A 24,583-nucleotide genomic window follows, 5' to 3' on the forward strand; every position below is an offset into this window, starting at 1 on the left:
CTCTTGGCTTCTTCTCCCCCTTTTAATCCTTCTTTCTCTTCTGAGTTTAATCCAGCTGATGAGTCATCTCCTTACAGGCCTCCTTCTGCAGAAGCTCCTGTTCATTCCTCTCCTTTGCCTCATTCTGTTTCTCCTTCCACTCCTCCATTCCGCCCACCAAGTCCCCCCACCACATGGTCTTGTACACATATTCTAGCTCCTTTACAGGAGGTGGCTGGCGTGGAGGGAGTAAAACCTGAACATGTTCTCTTGGCTTATGCCTTATTTTCAAGTTTTTTCTTTCTTGCTTCTGGGCTCTCCCTGCAGGCTCAAGCCCTCCAAACCTACTAGCCCCTTTCAGATTCACATCTCAGTCAAGGGTTACATTGAAATGTAAATGAAGAAAGGTGCAGGAGGAGACCAGTTTCAAACCCAAGAATAAAAACGTGTCCATTTTAAATTTCTCCTGGGCTACAACTCAGAATATTTTTCATCCTTTCAAATTTTCTCTCCTTCTCATTTTCTCATGCTTTAATTAATAAGCATTATCATTTTTCTTCTAAGAAATGCTGTATTTTTGAGCTCATAATTTTGATCCTATATACCTAGGTAAATAATTTTTGATCAGTTCTTTTTATCCAACTCTACAGTTATTTTTGAACATCCATTACATTGCAATGGAGATAAATATTACAAGGCCTTTGCTTTTGTGTTAAATGTAAGCATGCATAAAAATTAAAATTTTAAAAACGGATCCAACTATTTTTCATTCACGTGATTTAATGAGGTTCAATTTAAATTGGGTAAACTGATAGAAGTAGAATGTCCTTAAAATTAACTCACAAGTCTCTAGGTGGTCACCCTAATAATATATTAATGATTATAAAATGTCTAACATTAATTTTTCTAGGACTTTTCTTCAACAGGAAAGAGACGGCAAATACTGTTGGCACACTTGTCTGATAGCTTGGTTTTTCTACAATAAGCAACATGTATGGGATTACTCAAATGTGTTTGTTAGAGACATCTGATTAATTTATAAAGCTATTCCATGGAGTAACATACTTAAAAACATTATTCTTTGTATGTTAAATGTGTTCATATTTTCCAGGTATGCAAGCCTTTAAAGCAGAAAATTTATCAACCTGCTGTTCTCCAAATTAAACTTGTCTGTAATGGTAAACCTATCATTTAATGTTCTATTATAGGACCTGTCATCAGTAGGGTATATGTAAAATGACATTTAAGAAAGAGTGTAATGTGCAGTAGCAAAAATGGAACAACAGTGACTGAAATTGGGTTCTCTCATGACCTCATGGCTGTGGCATGCCTGGTGTCTGGGAGTGCTCCTGTGCAAGGTCACAAGATGCCTTACTGCTGTGGCAGTATATTAATTTCAGGCACACAGCTCTTGGGCAGGAAGGAATTCTTTTGCTAGATAACCAGTGTTTCATCAGCTCCCTTCTCTGGTTCCTGCCTACCTTACAGTAACTTTGGAATTGCTGACATAAGTCTTTGGATCTGCATTTCCATTAGAGAACAGAGCTCCATATGATCTCAGCTTAATCTTCAAAATCTGCATTTATACACTCCTTTGCCCCTCACTGAAAAGCCCCACCTTACCTGAGATAAGGCTCTGCCTCACCACCCTGCTATACATTACAATGGCTCCAAAGTATGCCGGACTTTAACTCATTTAAAGTTGTGTTCAAAAGTCTGATGTTTGTTGTACTGTGATAGCTATGGCACAAACTGAATATTTTACTGCTGATTCCATTTTGTATTTTTCTTGTAAACTCTAATTGTTGCCTGATCAATATTTTGCAGAAGTACTGCTTCAAGAGTGAACATCATAAATTAACTTGGAATAGTAAGCCATCACCTATAGAACAGTTAATGTAAACCACAATTAGATAAAAGGGGGTAAACAACTGTAAAGTTATAAACATTAAAGCTAAAGCCCAGTACTCTTACTCTATGACTGGTGAGACTGACTTGCTTAATGGTTAAGATTAAACTTAGAGATAGAGAATAAATAGAGAGGTCAAGAAAAGTCCATATTTGGGTCTTGCCCTCAAAGTCAGCCTGAACCCAGGGAACAAGTGGATTTCTCCAAGGAGCTTTGCAACTCTGGGTCACACAACCTCCTGACCAAGGCGATTGATGAGGCCACTAAAGGAAAAGCCACTCAGTGCATCTGTTGCAGCAGAGGGTCATGGGAAAAGGGACACATCCCTAGTGCTTTCAAGGAAAGCCCCCTCATCAAGACCCTGCCTAACCAAATGGCACTAATGGAGCTAAAAAGCTGCTCTTAAGTTCTCTATGAGTGACCCCTGTGGAAACTCAGCTGACTCTTCAACAGACAGGAACAGGTCACTTTAACCTGCTTGATCTTAAACACCAGGCAAATCAGTTAAAACCAAAGTATAGCCATTCGTGGGCATTTAAAAAGTCAGTTTAAGGCCTACAAACACAGGTAGGCTTAATCTATGTTTTCTAGTATCTCTACTTCTACTGAATAACCTAGACAATGTTAAAGTTCCTAAATAAAAGCCTGTCTTCTCCAGCATTTGCTAGGCCTTGTTATGGGAACAACTTCTCAGTTCTTCCACCCCCTGGTGAGGAATTACTAATTTCTGTCATCTTTGTAATATGCATTGCATGTTCCAGATCCTGCAACATTTATATTGTATCAATCTCATTTCAGTACTCATGTCTTTTTGTTCTTCTCACATAGAAGCACCCATCCCCAGATGCCTTTACAGCCTGCTCTCCCCCAACCGGACTTCTACCATAAACACCTCAATTGGCCCAATTTCTGAAAAGGAACGTACAAACTGCTTGCCCCATGCTGCCCACTTCCAGTTCGAAGAAGTCAGATTGGTCATCACCCCTTTTCCCTACAGCAGTGAAGGAGTTCCTAGTATTAGAGGGGTAAATGAAGTCAGAATTGGGAACAGGCAGTTAGTGTAGAAATAGGGGATCAGTCAGATCAAGGAAAATGAAGCTCATGAAAATCATCTGCCTTTGGAAGCCTGGATGGAGAATGAACTTTTTACATCTCACCTGCAAAACCAACCCCAGTCACCTAGGCAAGAAGGAGAGAGAAGACTTCAAAAAGAACTGGAGAGGAAGATTTTTTATTTTTTTATAAAAAAGGAAATGGGGGAATGTAAGGTATAAAGCCACCCTTCTCTCCCGTTACAGGAATTTTCCGCCTCCCAACCACTTGTCAATCTGTGCTCTGCCCACCTCCTCCATTACAGGAATTTCCAGCCTCCCCACCACCTGTCAGTCTGCATTCTGCCCGCCTCTTACGTTACAGGAATTTCCAGCTTATGCTGCCCTCATCTTTCTGCCTCCCACGTTATGTCCTAACATGTTATTGGTCCATCAGTCAGTCTTCAAGAATTCTTCACCGTGATTGGATCCTCCCAGCCCATAAAATTCCAATATCTGGGAGAAGCTGTACGCCATTTCTTCTTTTTATTTCTTTTTTCCACCTCAAGTGGACCTTATCCTTCCCCGTAAATAAAGACTCTTGCATGAGATCTCATATCTGCAGAGTGTTTTTTCTGGGAGCTACCAGCGAGCCACAACTGAGCCAGCAACCCCTAACAATATGAAAGTGATAACACCTTATAACAATGGTTGTTCTTTTATACCTAACCACCTGGAGGAATTTATAAATATTATTTCTTCCATACCAAGCTCTGCTAGCTTTAAATTCCATTTTCATTAATGAGAATGTTCTGTGGTTTCAAGTCTTGATGCAACACCATTCTTGTGTGGCAATAAGTTAATCCACATAGAATTTGCTATAGAAACAACTGCAAAAGCAAATAAGTAAAAATTAATCTTACAGAAATCAAGATATACTTTGGTATTAGCATTGTTGGGACTAATGACACGTTAGCTAACTCAGGGTGACTCCTTACTCCCTGGCAAGTGAGCAAGATCAAGGCCTCAAAGGTGGTTTCAAAAGTTAATGACTATAAATCGGACCACTATCAGGGATTGGTTAACAACAGTATTGGGAATGTGATCAGCTCGTGCTTGCCATATTGTCCTCTGGGACTCTTGCCTGCATGAACACCCCCCCCCCAGTGCCTTGCTGACCTTTAAGCTGATTGATTCCCACCTAGCCTCCACACTATATAAAAGCTGTGTGATTTCCTCAATAAATGAGTTCCTGCTGCGACTGGTCTCCCTGAATTGTCTGATTGTCCTCTGCCTGGAGGGCTGGGTGCCAGCGATCAGTTGGCCCTACCTTTTCTGGTCTGACCTTGTTGGGGAGGGCTCCCTTCCCTTGTCCCTGGTTGAGAAGAGCAAGGGGGCTTAAGACCCTGACATTAGCATAAGCTATTGTTAGTAGAAAAGCAAGTGGTCTAGAATAGTAAAAGAAAAAAAAAACATGAAATTATATCATTTTAAGGACAATGCCTGTTCCATTTTGAGTTGTTTTCTCAATTTTAATTTATTGTTCAATTTGAAGCATCTATCATTTTTGTCAACAGTGTCTATGAAAATAAATATAAATATAAGAAAATTTTAATTTCATAGTAATAGTTCATTTATGAGAGAAAACAGTCTAAACAGACATATCCTCTATACTACTGAATCTTATAGTTTGATTACAAAATTCCAGTATGTCAATCAAACACAGGCACTTCCTCCCTTAAAAAAACAATCTGACCTGTGTCAGCACCTTTAAATGTGGCATTGGACTTGGTGGCTTTATGTAAAGTCTCAGGTGTCAGAGAGAATGGGGCTGCATACACTGGCAAATTACCCATTATAAAAATAACTCAATCATCTTTTTTTTTTTTTTTACTTTTTATTTTTTTATTTTTTATTATTGTAAACAAATGGGATACATGTTGTTTCTCTGTTTGTACATGGCGTAAAGGCATACCATTTGTGTAATCATAAATTTACATAGAGTAATGTTGTTTGATTCATTCTGTTATTTTTTCCCTTCCCCCCACCCCTCCAATCATCTTTTAATACCTACCTCCTGGATACTTTGCATTTAGCAATTCCTACTCAGTTTCTAAAAGGGGTAATGCACTCTAGTTCTCTGAAGAAAGCAATTCCTATAAAGCTAATGGTAGAGGTTTTTTGTATATTATGGTGAAAAGGGACATGTGGAACACATCTTGATTTTCTGGGGTTACCAAAAAGAACTTTAAGTACTGAAGACTCAAGAGGTAACTTTGGTTCACTTGTAACAAACAAGTATCTGAAACAGTATCTGAATACCAAGAATAAGAGAAGGCAGCAGGTGATTTATGGCAGAAATGCCTCTGGTGGTTTTTTTTGAGAGGTGTAGTATGGATTGATCTCTAGAGTCCTGTATATCAGAGCTATGCCCCAAATTTTATGCATTTTAATTCTGAAACAGGGTCTCATTAAATTGCTCAGACTGGCCTCAAATTTGTGATACTCCTACCTCAGTTTCACAAGTAGCTGGGTTGTGGGAATGCACCACAATGCCTGGTCTGAATAAATTGTAAGCTGTGAAGTCTTAAGACTCCACATATTTATTTATATTTTTGAAAACTCTAAAGTTACTACTTTAATATACTCCTATTGGATGGTATTGGGGTTTCAGTGTTGAGCAAAGCTACCTTTCAATATAATCCTGTTAAATTTTACATTTGGAAAACATTAAATGAAATTATAACAAACAATGAAATATTTTTAATTATTTAGACCTGACTTAAAAGACTTCTCAAACTTCTGTCAAGTTATGATATTTAAAGACTATTTGCTTTCCAAATTAGTGCTAATATAATAGCAGAAAAAACAGAATTTAAAAACTGAGAAGATCTACAAACACAACTTGCAAAGAAAAATATAAACTATGATGAAAATAATCTTCATAAAATGTATATGGAAATACTTGTAAAGCCTTATTCTAAAATTCTTAGCAATGTGCTAGCCATATGTTCAGACCTCTCTTTCAATGAAAGAAACTGACTTTCCTTTATATTTACCAAGTTAACTATTTAAAAAATGTGAGTTTGAAGTTACTAATTTACTATCTACAGAATTATAAAGGTATCAAACACACAAGATGGAACACCCTATTTTCAAAATAGGTTTCTATAAACTGTTGAACTTTAGACAAATAAAATCTTTGAAAATGTAAAAGGTACCACTCAGAACAAAGACGTCTATAAGAACATAAGTATGTCAAATGCTTTCATTTATCTAATAACTTCTGTGTTTCTTCTGTATCTGACTATGATAGCAAATTTCTTTAGCATTATTTGAATTTTTAGATGTACTACAAAAACACAATTATCTTACTATTCCATCTGACAATACAGATAGTTACTTCAGGCAAGGCAATCACAATACCTACATGTTTCTGGCCTTATTTATAACCATTATTCATAAAAAATAACCCTGAAAAGTCATTGTTATTATATAATTTAATACCATTTTTAAAATATTAGGGGAGTTCACCATTTAAAGGTGCCTTTTGGCAAAATGTACTCATCATTTGGATTTTTTCCAGAAAGTTAAATATACCTACAGATTTATTATACACATGTAGAACAATCAGTAATAATGTGAAATAAAATATCAAAAATATTTTTAGAAGACTTATAAAATGAAGCAGTTTTACAAAAAGGTATGATTCTGGAAATGCTGTAGTATATTAAACAGAAGTTGAGTAAATAAGCCAAACAGAAAATTCCAAAGATTGGTTATGAGGTTGGTATATTTCACTGTGCAATCCAGCTCATTTTCTTTACACTTTAACATTACACAATAAACATACCTTTACATTGTGCATACTCATGATGTTCCCACAGTCATCCCTGAAAAATCTCAGCATTTTACTACATTACAACAGTTTTCAGAATGCATGGCTGATTAACTTAATAGTAATACATTTTTTAAAGAAAATTGTTTGTCAGGAAAAGATACAGAATATACCACCTAATCAATTTAAATACCAATAAATAAACAGTGATGGTCCTGGTGCTGTTAAAAAAATGTCTTTCTATTACTAAAGAAAAATAAAATACTGAGTATTTTTAAATGCTTACCAGATACTCAAGGACCAGAGTCAAAAAAAATTATCTTGGTGAACTATGTCATGTAAGATTACTATGTTTGCATGTTTTAAATTCTTTAAGAGTAAAACTGTAAAACAGAAATGAAAGCCGATTGTTTAATCTGTGGAAAGACAGATTTATAAAAACTTGAAGTAATTTTAACATATAAATCAATTGTTATAATATTCTCTTAAGTTAAAAACAGCAATTTGCTAAGCGGATGAATGGTAGAAAAACTGAAGGTATCAACTTTTCCCATTTTTATGATATTCTGTTTGATATTATAGTACATAAGGTCATCTCTAATATTACAACTCAGCATCTTCTGCTTTTTTTTCTTTAATGTTAACTTTTTGAGCCTCTGGGATTAATTTATATACAGTTCAAGGTAGGCTTTCTTCTGCTATGTTGCTAAACAGTTGCCTCAAATATTATTTATTTATTTATTTGTTTTGGTACCAGAGGTTGAACTTGAGCCACATCCAAACCACCTCTCCTTTTTTTCAATTTTTATTTTCAGGCAGGGTCTGGCTAATTTGCTGAGGCTTGCTTCAAACATGCCATCCTGCATTGGCCTCCTGAGCCACCAGGATTGAAGGCATTTACCACATATCTGAATCAAACCAATTTTGAATAATTCACTTTTTAAATATAATGGCATCATGACATGTTTATATACAGTTTTTTTATTTTTTATATTTAATATATGCCACTAATTTACAGTTACCATGCTTCCCATGTACCAATATGTAAATTTTCCCTATCAGATATTTATCTATGTCAGTACTTTTAATGACTTCATAGTATTTCACTATACATTAAGAATATTATTTTTTTCTATTGAATATGTTAGTTTCAGAAAATAGTTTTAAAGGTCTAATTATATATTCAGTCATATTATTTCTATCTGCTTTTATTTCTTAAAATTACTCTTATACAGCTTTGGTTTTAAAATAGTCTAAATAAATATACCTTCTCTTAGAGCTGTACTGGGTTTGCCTCCTTTGTGTTCCAAACAGATCTCTTTTAATGCCACCAAATTCTCTGTCAGCTTACTTCTTCCTTTATAAACTGTTGCATATGTACCCTATAAAACATATTTTGGGAGAACAAGCAAGAGTATCATAAGAGGGTAACAACGAAGAACAATAAAGAGTCATAACTAAATTTATAATCTCTAAGCATGCTGAGATCCATCTTGCAAAGAAAACTCCACAATGTCCTGTATTATATATTCTTGTGGCAAAGATGAATTTCAGTTACATACACATAGCGTCCATGTTTTTATAAGACCAAAAAGTGTCTCAGAAATATAAAACAAGAATTTAATTTACTTTTTGTGATTTATTTCAAATTAAGATTTGGATCACTAGTATTAAAATCAAAGGTGCTTACCCTGTAATGGTATGTGAAGACTGAAGAACACTGAGCAATTAAATGAAACAATAATTATAATGTTAAATCAAAAATATGTGGCTGGGGATATAGCTCAGTTGGTAGAGTGCTTCCCTTGTTAGCAAAAGACCCTGGGTTCAATCCCAGCACCAAAAAAAAAAAAAAAAAATCAAAAATATGTTTTACCCAGGTTTTCAAACATTTTAAAACCTTTGCACATTAATTCCTTAAAAAGAAAAAGAAGCTTCCGTAACAACTGGCTATTATTTTCCTTCCTGCTATTTATTATTTATTATTTTCTATCTTTTTTATTTATTAGTTTATTTATTACTATTTACTTATTATTTTCTTTCACTTTGTTACTGTGGAAGACAGAATGTTTCTAAATCAGTAGAATTACAGGTAGTGAAAGGTTCAAGTAAAAAACACATTTTAAGAATTTCTTACCCTTCAAGGTAAATATTTATTTCTAAAGCTATTTTTCAGAAATTTTAACTATGTAAATTCCCATGACAGCACAGACAGGAGACTGCTAGGAGGTTAAACAAACAGAAATCTGTTGTGTTATCAAGAAAGCAAAATATTTTGTTTCAATAAAAGATTTTAAGCCTATTAAAAACACTCATTTCCTCTCAAACTGATAGGATACTTTCAAGAATTGAAAGTTCTGGGCAATAAAAGATGGCGGACTAGAGGGTGGCTGCATCTCTTGTCGCTCCAGAACCCAGGATTCAAGAAGGGGAGGCATTGAGAGACTCGGACTAAAGTAGAGCCACGGGATGAGTCTCCCCCCCTGGGTGAAGCTTGGCCCAGGTAGCAGGCCCGGATAGGGGCGGCTTCTCAGAGCAGAGCAGGGCAACTAGAGTCTTCCCCAAGTAGCCCTGCTCCCTTCGGCGGTGGGCTCCTCCCACACGGCCAGCTTCTCAGAGAAGGCCCCCCAGTGAGAGCCTTTCTGCACAGAACCAGCTCCACATCCTGGAGCCAGTGGCGAGCTCTGGCCCACAGGCAGCTTCAGGGAACAGGACATGGCAGCCATGGACTTCCCCAAGCAGCTCAGCTCCCTCCGACGGCAGGTGCCTTACAAGTTTAGCTTCTTGGAGCAGACTGCCCAGTGAGAGCCTTTCTACATAGAACCACCACAAGTCACGGAGCCAGCAGAGAGCTCCAACCCACAGGCAGCCACTGGGAACAGGGCAGGGCAGCCAGAGACTTCAACAGGCAGCCCTGCTCCCTCCCGCTGCAGGTTCTTTTCATGGGGTGATCCAAGATGGCAGTGTGCAGGGAGCCTGCATCTTCTGTCGCTCCAGAACACAGGATTCTAGAAGGGGAGGCATTGAGAGACTCAGACTCAGAATAAAATAGAACCACAGGGTGAGTCTCCCCACTGGGTGAAGATCGGCCTGGGTGGCAGACCCGGATAGGGGTGGTTTCTCACTGCAGGGCAGGGCAGCTAGAGTCTTTCCTAGGTAGCCCTGCTCCCTCTGGCAGTGTGCTCCTCCCACACAGCCAGCTTCTCTGAGCAGGCCCCCACACTGAGAGCCCTTCTGTACAGAACCAGCTCCGAGTTCCAGAGCCAGTGGCGAGCTCAGGCCACAGACAGTTACAGGGACCAGGACAGGGCAGCCAGGGACCTCCCCAAGCAGCCCTGCTCCCTCCGGCAGCAGGTTCCTTTCATGGCCATCTTCTTGGAGCAGACAGCCCAGTGAGAGCCTTTCCACACAGAGCCAGCTGCAATTCCTGGAACCAGTAGCGGGCTAGGGGCAGCTTTCTTCAGAAGCACTGCATTATCAAGTTCCTCCAAGATTTCAGGCTACTGAAGGCTGGGAGGAGATATACTGGAAATCTACAGGGACACTATAAGACAATAGAGGAAATCTGCAATATCTCAGAGTCCCACTGACATCTGACGAATATGAGAAAACAATGGAATAAAATGTCCCAAACAAACCTACATACTATATCAAAAAAACACAATGACAGCACAGCAGAAGAAATGTCAGAAAAAGAGTTCAAAATGTACACAATTAAAACAATCAGGGAAGGAAATGAGGAGATGAAAGAGCAAATGCAGACATTAAATGATCTCACCAATCAACAGTTAAAAGAGCAAATACAGGAAGGGAGAGATCATTTCAATAAAGAGTTAGAGATACTGAAAAAAGCAAACAAACAGAAATCCTTGAAATGAAGGAAACAGTAAACCAAGTTAAAAACTCCATAGAAAGCATAACCAATAGGATAGATCACCTGGAAGACAGAACCTCAGACATTGAAGACAAAATATTTATTCTTGAAAACAAAGTTGACCAAACAGAGAAGATGGTAAGAAATCATGAACAGAATCCACAAGATTTATGGGATATCAGAAAAAGGCCAAATTTATGAATTATTGGGACAGAGGAAGGCTTAGAGAAACAAACCAAAGGGATGAACAATCTATTCAATGAAATAATATCAGAAAATTTCCCAAATCTGAAGAATGAAATGGAAAACCAAGTACAAGAGGCTTATAGGACTCCAAATATACAAAATTACAACAGACCCACACCAAGGCACATTATTATGAAAATACCTAACATACAAAATAAAGACAGAATTTTAAAGGCCGCAAAAGAAAAGAAACAAATTACATTCAGGGGGAAACCAATAAGAATATCAGCAGATTTTTCAATCCAAACGCTAAAAGCAAGAAGGGCCTGGAACAACATTTACCAAGTCCTGATAGAAAATGGGTTCCAACCAAGAATCTTACACCCAGCAAAACTTACTTTCAGATTTGACGATGAAATACCATCCTTCCATGATAAACAAAAGCTAAAGGAATTTACAAAAAGAAATCTGGCCTTACAGAACATTCTCAGCAAAATATTCCATGAGGAAGAGATGAAAAACAATGATGCAAATCAGCAACAGGAGGAACTAGCCTAAAGAAATAGCCAAATAAAGGAGAAACGAAATCATGTCAAAAAACAAAACTGAGTCAAATGACTGGGAATACAAATCATATCACAATAATAACCCTGAATGTTAATGGCCTGAACTCATCAATCAAAAGACATAGACTGGTAGATCGGATTAAAAAGAAAAATCCATCAATATGCTTCTTGCAAGAGACTCATCTCATAAAAAGAGATAACCATAGACTAAAGGTGAAAGGATGGGAGAAAACAAACCATGCACATGGACACAGGAGTATCCATCCTCATTTCAGATAATGTGGACTTCAAGTAAAATTAGTCTGAAGAGATAAAGAAGGACATTACATACTGCTTAAGGGAAGCATAAATCAGCAAGACATAACAATCATAAATATCGATGCCCCGAACATTGGCTCATACATGTACGTCAAACAAATCCTTCTCAATTCCAGAAATCAAACAGACCACAACACAAATAATACTAGGCGATTTTAACACACCTCTCTCACCACTGCATAGATCTTCCAAACAAAAATTGAATAAAGAAACCATAGATCTCAATAACACAATCAACAATTTAAACTTAACAGGACATATATAGAATATACCACCCAACAGAAAATGAATATACTTTCTTCTCAGCAGCACATGGATCCTTCTCTAAAATAGACCATATTTTATGCCACAAAGCTACTGTTAGCAAATAAAGAAGATAGACATACTACATTGTACTCTATCAGATCATAATGGATTGAAATTAGAAATAACTGACAGAAGAAAAAAACAGAAACTTCTCCAATACCTGGAGATTAAATAATACACTATTATACGATGCATGTATAACAGAAGACATCAGGAGGGAAATTAAAAAAATTCTTAGAAGTAAACGAGGGCAAAGACACAACATATGAAAATCTCTGGGACACTATGAAAGCAGTACTTAGAGGAAGATTTATTTCATGGGGTGCATTCAACAAAAGAAGTAGAAATCAACAAATAAATGACTTAACACTTAAGCTCAAAGCCCTCAAAAAAGAAGAGCAGAACAACACCAAAAGTAGTAGAAGACAGGAAGTAGTTAAAATCAGAGATGAAATCAACAAAATTGAAACAAAAGAAACAATCAGAAAAATTAACAAAATAAATAGTTGGTTCTTTGAAAAAACAAACAAAATTGATAAACCCTTAGCCACACTAACAAAGAGAAAGAGGAAGAAATCTCAAATTACTAAAATTCTGGATGAACAAGGAAATATCACTACAGACACAAGTGAAATACAAAATATAATTAGAAGCTATTTTGAAAATCTGTACTCCAACAAAACATAAAACTTCAAAGACATCAACAAATTTCTAGAGATATATGAATTACCTAAACTGAACGAGGTGGATATACACAACTAAAATAAATCAATTTCAAGCAATGAAATAGAAGAGGTCATCAAAAGCCTACCAACAAATAAAAGTCCAGGACCAGATGGGTTCTCAGCCGAGTTCTACAAAACCTTTAAAGAAGAGCTAATTCCAATACTCCCCAAAGTATTCCATGAAATAGAAGAGGAGGGAACCCTCCCAAACTCATTCTATGAAGCCAATGTCATCCTGATAACTAAACCAGACAGAAACACATTGAGGAAAGAAAATTTCAGACCAATATCCTTAATGCACATAGACACAAAAATTCTCAACAAAATTTTAGCAAATCGCATACAAAAATATATTAAAAAGATCATGCACCACAATCAAGTGGGTTTTATCCCAGGGATGCATGGTTGGTTCAACATCCGGAAATAAACAAATGTCATTCACCATATCAACAGACTTAATGTTAAGAATCACATGATTATTTCAATAGATGGAGGAAAAGCATTCAATAATATACAGCATCCCTTCATGCTCAAAACACTAGAAAAAATCGGGGTAGTGGGAACATTCCTTAACATTGTAAAGGCCTTGTACGCTAAGTCCATCAGCAATATCAATCTAAATGGTGAAAAACTGAAAGCACTCCCCCTAAAAACAGGAACAAGGCAGGGATGCCCTCTTTCACTACTTCTATTCAACATTGTCCTTGAAGCTCTAGCCAGAGCAATTAGACAAACCAAAGAAATTAAAGGGATAGGAATTGGAAAAGAAGAACTCAAACTGTCCCTGTTCGCTGATGAAATGATTATATATTTAGAGGAACCTGGAAATTCCACCAGATAACTTTTATAACTCATAAGTGAATTCAGTTAAGTAGCAGGTTACAAGATCAATGCTCATAAATCCAATGGAGTTATATACATAAATGATGAATCTTCAGAAAGAGAAATTCGGAAATCTACCACATTCACAATAGCCTCAAAAAAAAAATACTTGGAATCAATCTTACAAAAGAGGTGAAAGAACTCTGCAATGAGAACTATAGAACACTAAAGAAAGAAATTACAGAAAACCTTAGAAGATGGAAAGATCTCCCATATTCTTGGATAGGGAGAATTAATATTGTCAAAATGGTCATACTAACCTAAAGTGCTATACAGATTCAATGCAATTCCAATTAAAATCCCAATGATGTACCTTACAGAAATAGAGCAATCAATTATTAAATACATCTGGAGGAATAAGAAACCCAGAATACCTAAAGCAATCCTCAGTAGAAAGAGCGAAGCAAGGGGTATCACAATACCAGATCTTCAACTCTATTACAAAGCAATAGTAACAAAAACGGCATAGTAATGGTACCAAAATAGAAAGGTAGATCAATGGTACAGAATAGAGGATGTGGACACAAACCCAAATAAATACAATTTTCTCATACTAGACAAAGGGGCCAAAAATATGCAATGGAGAAAAGATATCCTCTTCAACAAATGGTGCTGGGAAAACTGGAAAACCATATGCAACAGAATGAAATTAAACCCCTATCTTTCACCCTGCACAAAACTCAACTCAAAATGGATCAATGACCTCGGAATCACATCAGAGACCCTGCATCTTATAAAAGAAAAAGTAGGTCCAAATCTTCAGCTTGTTGGCTTAGGTTCAGAATTCCCTAATGGGACTCCCATAGCACAAGAAATAAAAGAAGAATCAACAACTGGTATAGATTCAAACTAAAAAGCTTTCTCTCAGCAAAGTAAACTATCAGTAATGTAGAGAGAGAGCCTACAGAGTGGGAGAATATCTTTGCCACTCATACTTCAGAGAGAGCACTAAATTCCAGAATATATAAAGAACTCATAAAACTCTATACCAAGAATACAAATAATCCAATCAACAAATGGGCTAAGGAAATGAACAGACACTTCACAGAAGAAGATGTACAAGCAATGAACAGAATTATGAAAAATGTTCAACATCTCTAGTAATAAGAGAAATGCAAATCCAAACTACCCTAAAATCTTACATTTTTTAAATAAGAATTTACTTACCTTTCCAAACTTTTCCAATTTTATGTAGGTTTCCATTCTCCCAAGCCCAATTTCTGACTGAAATTAAGTACTATGATGAATTGATTATTTATACTTAAAATTTCATCTCTTCCTCTACTTCTAAAACTCTCCAATTCTACAGTGTTTATGAATATAAACAGTTGGTTACAGTCAAATTTTTCAACATCTATCAAGTTTTAAAAGCATCAGTATTCATAATTGAAGTAGTCAACCTACCTTACATATGGATTGGATAATAGTCTGCAGTGAATGCCTTATTTTATTTTAAGACCCCAAATTTTAAACTACCACAGACTTTGATTTTAAGATACTAAATAATCTTGTAAAAATTACTATTTGATTTTCTTTTTACTAAATCACAAAATAATTTTCTGACCAATCTTTGAATTTCTATGGAGAATTGAAACCAATCAGATGCTATTTATTTCAGGTTCTCCAATCAAAATACAATTAAAAAGAAAACCAATTTATATTCTACTGTAGTTCAGGAAACATGAAAACACAAAACCAATAATGTAATCTCATTTTTCCCTCCTTAAAGCTTAAAAGTGAGTTCCCAAACCCTTTCTTTTAAACCTTAAACTCACAGTTGAATTTGTATTGAGACAATAAATGGGGTAGGTGGAATATATCAAAATATGTTACAGAAACCCAATATACCCAATGTATATTTCAAAAGAAAATTTTAAATGATAAACAACCTTAACACCAAAGTTTTGGAAAAACAATGCAAACAGGTGGAAAATAGGAACTGACAGAACAAAATTTAAAAAAAAATTAAACAGAAGCAAAGAATAAGAATTTTCTTAAAAAATGTTTTCTAGAATCCCTTTGCAATAGAAGATACAATAATAATCTAAAAAAAACACTTCTTGCATAGATGATGCTAATGTCCTTAAATAAAAATCTAGTTAAAGGAAATAATGCATAACTTCAGTTTTCAAAGGTATATAAATCATATTAAATTATTAAAATATTGCATTGTACTCCAATCCTAGAGAATCAAACATGCAATTTTTCTGAAGCTGTCAAATAAAATAAAACTGATACTTAGTGGTTAGACTTGGCATCACTTACCACTTTAGATAAAACAGTGAACTTTCCAAACTTGAATGAACAAAAGTAGAAGTATCACAAAGGAATTGTTTTTATCCTTTTTATAATGACATACACCAAGTTAAAATGATGTAGAAAACTGCAGGTTCAACTAACAAGTCCTTAATTTAATTTTGATATACTAAAACTCTAGTCATAGGTAGTATATTACTCCATGACTGAAGAAGATCTTTTTTGTTGTTGTTGTTGTTGTTGTTGTTGTTACCTTTTCTCTTTATGTACATGATGTTTTTCATGGAAAACATTAAATTAGAGAAATGAAGTTTTAGAACCATCATATACTACCTACCCAGGTACTGTCTTGTATGTAACTGTTTACTATGTTCTTCCTTTCTACTAATAGCTGTGCAGAATAATGAAGCAAAACCACAAGATACAACACTTTCCAGAAACAAATGAAATTTTTTTACTTCATTATGGATAATGAAGCCAACAACCCACTCTCAGGTACATGACAGTCTGAGTCCAATAATTTTTTACTTTTTATATAAAATGAGGCTTACAGGGTTAACCAAACTATGATAAAATGACATTATTTTCTTATACCTATCTGTGGAATTTAGATGTTTAAATTTCCAAACATGGAACTACTGCACTTTCAACTTGAATTTTAAGTTTTGGGTCATCTTTTACTGAGAGAAAATAACACTACTTTGAAAACACACATAAGCCAATAAAAACAAAACAATGATTATCCATGATAAAATATATAAAGTCATTGTCTATAGCAATGAGAGTCCATGAGAAGACATAACTGTGACCTAGAAACCTTTTCTTCTCAGTAGTAGGAAAATTTTCTTACTCATTTGAGTATGTTAAGTGAATACGAGAATGTCCTTAACATGAAGTACACATTGGTCTAGGGGTGATCATGACAAAAACAATGGAGTTTGCTTTAAAGATTATGCAAGTGAGAAAAATAGATTACATAAGTATACTGACTATAAATTAATCATTTTAAAGGTGAAAAGTTACTGTACAATGTAAGAAATGATTTGGAAAGGATATATGAAAAATTTAAGACTACAAATAACCACTCTTCAGAGAATAAAATTTAATGACATTAGAATATGCTAAAAATCTATTTTTTAAGAGTAACAGGTTGGCAAAAACTAACTGTATTTCAGCTAGTTGAGGGGATTGTGAATGTTCCCAACACAAAGAAATAATGAATATTTAAGGCGATAGATATGCCAGTTACTCTCATCTGTTCAGCACACATATATACATGTATTGAAATGTCATTATACCCAATAAATATACAAAATTATTTGCCAATTAAAAATAAATTATATATAATGAAAAACATAATTTAATGATCATATTGTGATTAAAAAGTTAAATTTGAATAATTGGTCTCTAATATAAATACCACCACTGAATTCCACCCAAGCAAGAAAGTGGAGAATTCAAACAAAAGGCAGTTACATTAGTGAACTATCAGATCCTAATGCAAAGAGTAAAGCATATTGCAATACCAATTCTAATAATTTCCAACCTTAAGGATTTAAAGATCACACCTGAATAGTAATTATGATAATTGATAAATTTTTAAATGGAATTTTTAGAAATGTTTGTTTGCATTTGTATTCGTTGAACATAAGATTAACAATAATCACTAGCTTATGTACATGCTCTCCAGTGTAAATTATTCAGAGGACAGAAGACAAAACTCATTTATTTAACGTTTATCAAGCACAATGTTAGGTGCTGAGCATACAGTGAAGAAGACAGACATGATCCTCGTTTTCATGAGTTCAAAAATCTAGAGTGAGCTGCACCTTATTTTGAATATTTTAAAACTTTAAAAGTTGCATAAAAACAGAAACAATAGCTAAAAAAATAAAATGAATGTTATATTTTAATATAATATAAAAACTTCCTTACTACTGCTTTCCAGACCAAAGGTGATCATTTTTCTGATATATCATTGTTCTTAGAAAATCCTTCACTTTTTCACAGCCTAAGGAAATTCCTATGAAGATAGCTGTTACAGCAAAAGCACATGAACACTAAAATATAAATACAAAAGATAAATTACATCTTGTAATAGATCTTCCTATAATTCAGTGTACTATTTAAGCAGTAGCAAGTGCAATGAGAGACTTCTAGCTGGCTTTGTTTCTAGCAACATAATTTATGCATCAGAGTCATGAAACTGGATTAATAAGCTGGAAATGCATTTCCAATTTAGCTTTAGAACAAGTGAATAATATGCTGAGATTCTACAGGTGCCATGTTAAAGGTGAGCACGTATTGAAAAACACTGTGGACAGCAGGAGGTTACTTCAAACACCCATTTCCCTCCCTGTGAAAATTACTGAATTGCCCTATTTGACAGCAATGGGTTTTGCTACTTGACATGTGGGGACAGAAAAGAGACTGAAAATCTCAATTCTACTAGCCATTGTTTTTTACAAAAATTATCAGCATAGAAATGAGGAATCCACATAGTGGGAAGAAACAAGCACTTCTAATGTACCTAATTTTATATTTTAATATAATAACACAAATATTTATATATAGACTTTCATTCTATTGATGTTACACATAAAAGTCGCATAAAGCGTGTACTGGGTATGCTATTATGGGAAATGCAACAAAACTCTGATGAATTCTGACTATCAGCATATAAGATTTCCCATTAGTTTAATATTTAACTGTGTTAAGAGAATACTTCATTTATTATCAATTATGTATAAGTATTGCATAGCACTTCCCAATCCAGTAACCGGTATCTTTAGTATGAGATATAATTACTAAGTATAACATGGTATCCTGGATGGGATTCTGGGACATAAATGGTTGGTAGTAAAAATAAAAAGAAAACTATTGAACTTTGAATGAAATGTGGAGTTTCGTAAATAGTAATGTACCAATATTGGTTCCTTAGTTGTACAAAACATATTAAAGTAACACTTTACTAATTATAGGAATAACTGGGTATATGGTAAAAATCACTGTATTTACTTTGTGATTTCTCTGCTAATCTAAAATTAAAAGTTTATTAAATATAAAGTCAATGGGAAGGATGAAGTTAAGAAAGGGAGACTCAATATAAAAAGAGTTTTATAGATATAATAGATATTCCAATAACCCTGAATAGATGAGATGGGACAAAAGGGCAACATGATTGAAAAGTGTAGAAAGATTTTTATGATTTTTATTTGGAAAATGTGGAGTTTCAGGTTTACAACATTTGTTCTATTATGTAGAAGAGATCAGCTCCTTGCTTAGAGTTAAACAGTGCACTATGCAAAACTGAGGGTCCACTTGAGGTTGATACCATGGATTTATAGATCCCATCACCCTTCCTTGTCACTCCCTCCAGCAAAAAATGAATTCTAGGATTCATTTTCTTAATTACCATCTAAAATGAATGGTATGTTACCCACAGACTTAAACTCTTAATAATACATGTGAATAATGTTTGTTTTTACTGCTTTCCATCTATTTCTAACCTTACCCTTGTTCTTCAAACAAAGTCTAAGATTCAGATTGTATATTGAAGAATAGAACTCACTGAGGGAAAAAATCTAATTTTAGACACATAATGAATATGGCATCTATGTAAACATGAATTCTTAGTGTTGTGAAAGATAGTTTTCTTTTCCCACCCCTTTTCCACTATCCCATTAATTTGCCTACTTCACACCTTCAAATATAAACCAAAGTAAGATTTTTCATTTTCAAGAATAATTTTTAATATATATTAAAAACAATCTGCTTAGTAATTGTAAATGATAACAAAAGGGATGCATGGATAGAAACCTAAATATAGCTGGCATGATTAATCTGAAACTAAAAAGCCATTTCAAAATCAAAAAACATGGGAAATAGATAGGAACAGACAATAATAATAAAAGCTCTAATTATTAAGCATTCATAATAGGGTTTCACATACACTGCAAGAGACAACTCTTTATTTTTATTTTTTTTCTTTATTTTTTTATTGTAAACAAATGGGATACATGTTGTTTCTTTGTACATGGCATAAAGGCACACCACTTGTGTAATCATAAATTTACATAGAACAATGTTGTTTGATTCATTCTGTTATTTTTTCCCTTCCACCCACCCCACCCACCCCTCTTTTCCCTCTATACAGTACTTCCTTCCTCCATACTTGCCCCCCTCCCTAACCCTAACTCTAACCCTGATACTAACACTTTCCTCCCCCCCATTATGTGTCATCCTCCACTTATTAGCGATATCATTCGTCCTTTGGCTTTTTGAGATTGGCTTATCTCACTTACCATGATATTCTCCAATTTCATCCATTTGCCTGCAAATGCCATAATTTTATCATTCTTTATGGCTGAGTAATATTCCATTGTATATATATACACCACAGTTTCTTTATCCACTCATCAATTGAAGGGCATATAGGTTGGTTCCACAGTCTGGTTATTGTGAATTGAGCAGCTATGAACATTGATGTGGCTGTATCTCTGTAGTATGCTGATTTTAAGTCCTTTGGGTATAGGCCAAGGAGTGGGATAGCTGGGTCAAATGGAGGGTCCATTCCAAGTTTTCTAAGGAATCTCCACACTGCTTTCCAGAGTGGCTGCACTAATTTGCAGCCCCACCAGCAATGGGTGAGTGTACCTTTCTCCCCACATCCTTGCCAACACCTGTTGTTGCTCACATTCTTGATAATTGCCATTCTAATTGGGGTGAGATGGAATCTTAGGGTGGTTTTGATTTGCATTTCTCTTATTACTAGAGATGTTGAACCTTTTTCCATATGTTTGTTGATTGCTTGTAGATCTTCTTCTGTGAAGTGTCTATTCATTTTCTTAGCCCATTTGTCGACTGGATTATTTGAATTCTTGGAGTAGAGCTTTTTGGGTTCTTTATAGATTCTGCAGATTAGTGCTTTATCTGAAGTATGATTGGTAAAGATATTCTCCCACTCTGTAGGCTCTTTCTTCACATTGCTGATAGTTTCCTTTGCTGAGAGAAAGCTTTTCAGTTTGAATCTATCCCAGTTATTGATTCTTGCTTTTATTTCTTGTGCTATGGGAGTCCTGTTAAGGAAGTCTGGTCCTAGGCCGACATGTTGAAGATCTGGACCTACTTTTTCTTCTATAATCTGCAGGGTCTCTGGTCTGCTTCTGAGGTCCTTAATCCATTTTGAGTTTAGTTTCATGCATGGTGAGAGATATGGGTTTAGTTTCATTCTGTTGCATATGGATTTCCAATTCTCCCAGCACCATTTGTTGAAGAGGCTATCTTTTCTCCATTGTATATTTTTGGCCCCTTTGTCTAGTATGAGAAAATTGTATTTATTTGGGTTTGTGTCCGTGTCCTCTATTCTGTACCATTGATCTACCTTTCTATTTTGGTACCAATACCATGCTTTTTTTGTTACTATTGCTTTGTAGTAGAGTTGAAGATCTGGTATTGCAATACCCCCTGTTTCACTCTTCCTGCTAAGGATTGCTTTAGCTATTCTGGGTTTCTTATCCTTCCAGATAAATTTCATAATTCCTTGCTCTATTTCTGTAGGGTACATCATTGGGATTTTAATTGGAATTGCATTGAATTTGTATAGCACTTTAGGTAGTATGACCATTTTGACAATATTAATTCTTCCTATCCAAGAACATGGAAGATCTTTCCATCTTCTAAGGTGTTCTTTAATTTCTTTCTTTAGTGTTGTATAGGTCTCATTGTAGAGGTCTTTCAACTCTTTTGTGAGATTGATTCCCAAGTATTTTATTTTTTTCGAGGCTATTGTGAATGGGGTAGTTTTCCTAATTTCTCATTCTGAAGGTTCATCACTTATGTATAAAAATGCGTTGGATTTATGGGCATTGATCTTGTAACCTGCTACTTTACTGAATTCACTTATGAGTTCTAAGAGTTTTCTGGTGGAATTTCCAGGTTCCTCTAAATATATAATCATGTCATCAGCGAACAGGGATAGTTTGAGTTCTTCTTTTCCAATAGTGGGAAAATTCCTTAACATTGTAAAGGCCATTTATGCTAAGTCCACGGCTAATATCATTCTAAATGGTGAAAAACTGAAAGCATTCTCCCTAAAAACTGGAACAAGGCAGGGATGCCCTCTTTCACCACTTTTATTCAACATCGTTCTTGAGACTCTGGCCAGAGCAATTAGACAAACCAAAGAAATTAAAGGGAGACAACTCTTTTTAAATGACAGCTTTGAGAACTGCATGGTAAGTGTTGGGGATGCAACTCATTGGTAGCGAACTTACTTAGTATGCTGGAGAGGATGGTTTTGAAAATCCCCCAAAAAAACTATCACATGGTATTAAATCATTTTTCACTCCTAATCAGAACAAAGTGTAATTCAGAATTTATTTAAGTACAAATCTTTTATAAAAATTGATAGCCAAAGAAAACTTTTGACAAGAAAATCAAGTGACAAAATATATTTTAAAATGTTTAAGCATTGATGTGCAAAACTATGATAATCACAGACATGTACCAAAATCAAGTTGGTTATGCTTTGTCAATGTGCTCAGAGTGTGTACAGAATAAAATATTTATATATTTCAGAATAAAGTAATTATATACTTTAGAATATCTAATCAAAACAGAAGCTTTTGTGAATAAAAAAATCCCATGATATAATAATATATGGAAAGGAAATAAATAGCTGTGAGAAACGTAGAAGTCATCATCAATTGTTCTTTCCTCAGACACAAAGTTCAGCTGGGTACCAGGTTCTGTATATCTTCTCTCAGCATGACCTCTAGAGTCTGTGTTCTACTTTCTTTTTCCATGTGATGGACACACCATACCTAATTTGGAATAAATTCCTAATTCATCTACATACCTCTTGTCTATCTCTCCATATCACCATCAACGGGTGTGTCATGAGGGAAAATCTGTCCCCATATTCTTAAGGAAGAAAACAGTTTTTGCTCCTCACTGAGTTCAAAATTGTGGTAGTGAGCCATGGAGGCTGGGGGAAGGAGGAGAGTCAGACATATGTGGGTATTAGAATGTACTCAGGTTGGTAACCTGAAAGAGACTTGTGGGATGATTCACATCTGGAACCCTATCATTACAATCACAATCTACTGATTCCTTCCTCATTCCTCCTTTAACTTCTGGAATTTTCCTTTGGGAAACTCTCACCAGGAGATATCTGGGCCAAACACAAAACCCAGTGGTGGTGCTGGATCTTGCCTGTGGTATGGTTGATGTGGAGGAAGGTGTTTCTCTGGGACAAAGCCTGTATCTTTAAATTAGGGAATGCCTCAGCAACCTGGCCAGATGCTCAGTAAATATAAACAGGCAAATGGAAGTATGTGGTGATGGCTCACAGGGTTTGGCTTTCCAGGAGTAATGTTTGCTGGCAGGTTAAAAAAAAAAAAGTTCTTCATCCAATTTCAATCTTTTTCTACTTATGTTTACAGCTCTTTCTCTCAAGGCTCATTACAGTGAGATAAGTGGCTGAAAGTCATATCTGTGATCTCCCAATCATTGAACTGACTTTAGGTCCACTGACAGAAATGCCTCACTTGGTTACCAGGGCTCCTGTGACATGAAAGCAAAAGATGGTAGAGCAACCACATTCAAAATGGAAGGGGCAGGCATCGGACATGTCTGGTGTGAAGGGGGCTGAGGTTCCAGGCTGCAGTAGAAGACACTTTGTTTCTCTCCCTAGAGGCTATTTCCAGGCTTTGGGCATCATGGATTTAGAGGAGTGCCTTCCCTGACATGGTGCCTGCACTGCACATAGGGCCTGAGGAGTGGCGTGACAGCCCGATGGCATTACAGTTACCATGGCAACCAGAGATGCTTCTGGTCCCGACCACTTCAGGCCAAGATTCAAGACAAGTGCCGGCTAAACTGTGAGGGTAAGAGGAAGGGAGAGAGTAGCAGGGGTCTGCCCTTTTCAAGAAATGTGATGCTAACTTCTTCACCCAAGAGAAGAGGAGCCAGGCTGTGTGCAGAGAGAAGCCCCATGGACTGTGGATCCATCCAGGTCCAGGCAGGGCAAGGGACCCTGCTGAAGCCTGTCAACTCGCACTACCTCCCAGACCCTCTGGGTGGCACTGTGCTTGTTTGGCCGCACCGGGTACCATGAGTGATCAGTATCCATCTCCTGCTGCAGGCAGTTAGCCTCCAACATGTTGAATGGGCCAGGCTGGGATGGAGGGGGACTTGACAGCATGTGGGACACCAAGCTTAGCACCGGCCCCAGCAGCATTGCCTTGGCAACCCACTCCTCCAGGTCTGTCACACCCAGAATTTGGCTGAGTCAGAAACTGGTCTAGGACCCCAGTAGTCACAAGGAATGATGGCTGGTGACAGCTCAGGGCCAACGAGCATACAGTGCAGCTCAGGGGCTTAGGTGATCATGGAATTGGGAAATATCATACCCAATCAGGCGGGTTGCCCCTACCTTTCTAGGAAGCCCAAACAGGAGACAGATGGAACCTGGGATGTTGGTCATCTCAGTGCAGGTGGGTGGCTGCTGTGATGCCTAATGAGTAGACGAGGGAGTCATTCACTCAGCATGCTGGATGGATGAAAGAAAGGTGCTGACCAGCAAGGAAAGATGTTCTGTGCTCACTCCACCTGCCATGTCCCACCATCTTGGTTGCTGCCTAAAAACTAGGCTGCCCAGAGAAATGTTTCTGGTGTGATTTTTCAAGACCCTTCAAGTCATTTTTAGATG

At 36.1% G+C, this 24,583-nt stretch overlaps 1 long non-coding RNA gene across 1 annotated transcript in view; it reads left to right on the forward strand.

The window, feature by feature from the left end:
• Positions 1–923: 923 nt before the first annotated feature.
• Positions 924–24,583, forward strand: part of LOC306652077 — a 126,467-nt gene continuing 102,807 nt past the window's right edge. The window contains exons 1-3 of the long non-coding RNA XR_013761302.1: positions 924–1,157; positions 1,807–1,849; positions 2,717–2,922. This is a non-coding gene — a long non-coding RNA (uncharacterized lncRNA). The remainder of the gene's footprint in view (positions 1,158–1,806; positions 1,850–2,716; positions 2,923–24,583) is intronic.

This window comes from Sciurus vulgaris (genome assembly GCF_902686455.1).
Source record: "Sciurus vulgaris genome assembly, contig: HiC_scaffold_632_arrow_ctg1, whole genome shotgun sequence".
In the NCBI taxonomy this organism is placed as follows: Eukaryota; Metazoa; Chordata; class Mammalia; order Rodentia; family Sciuridae; genus Sciurus; species Sciurus vulgaris.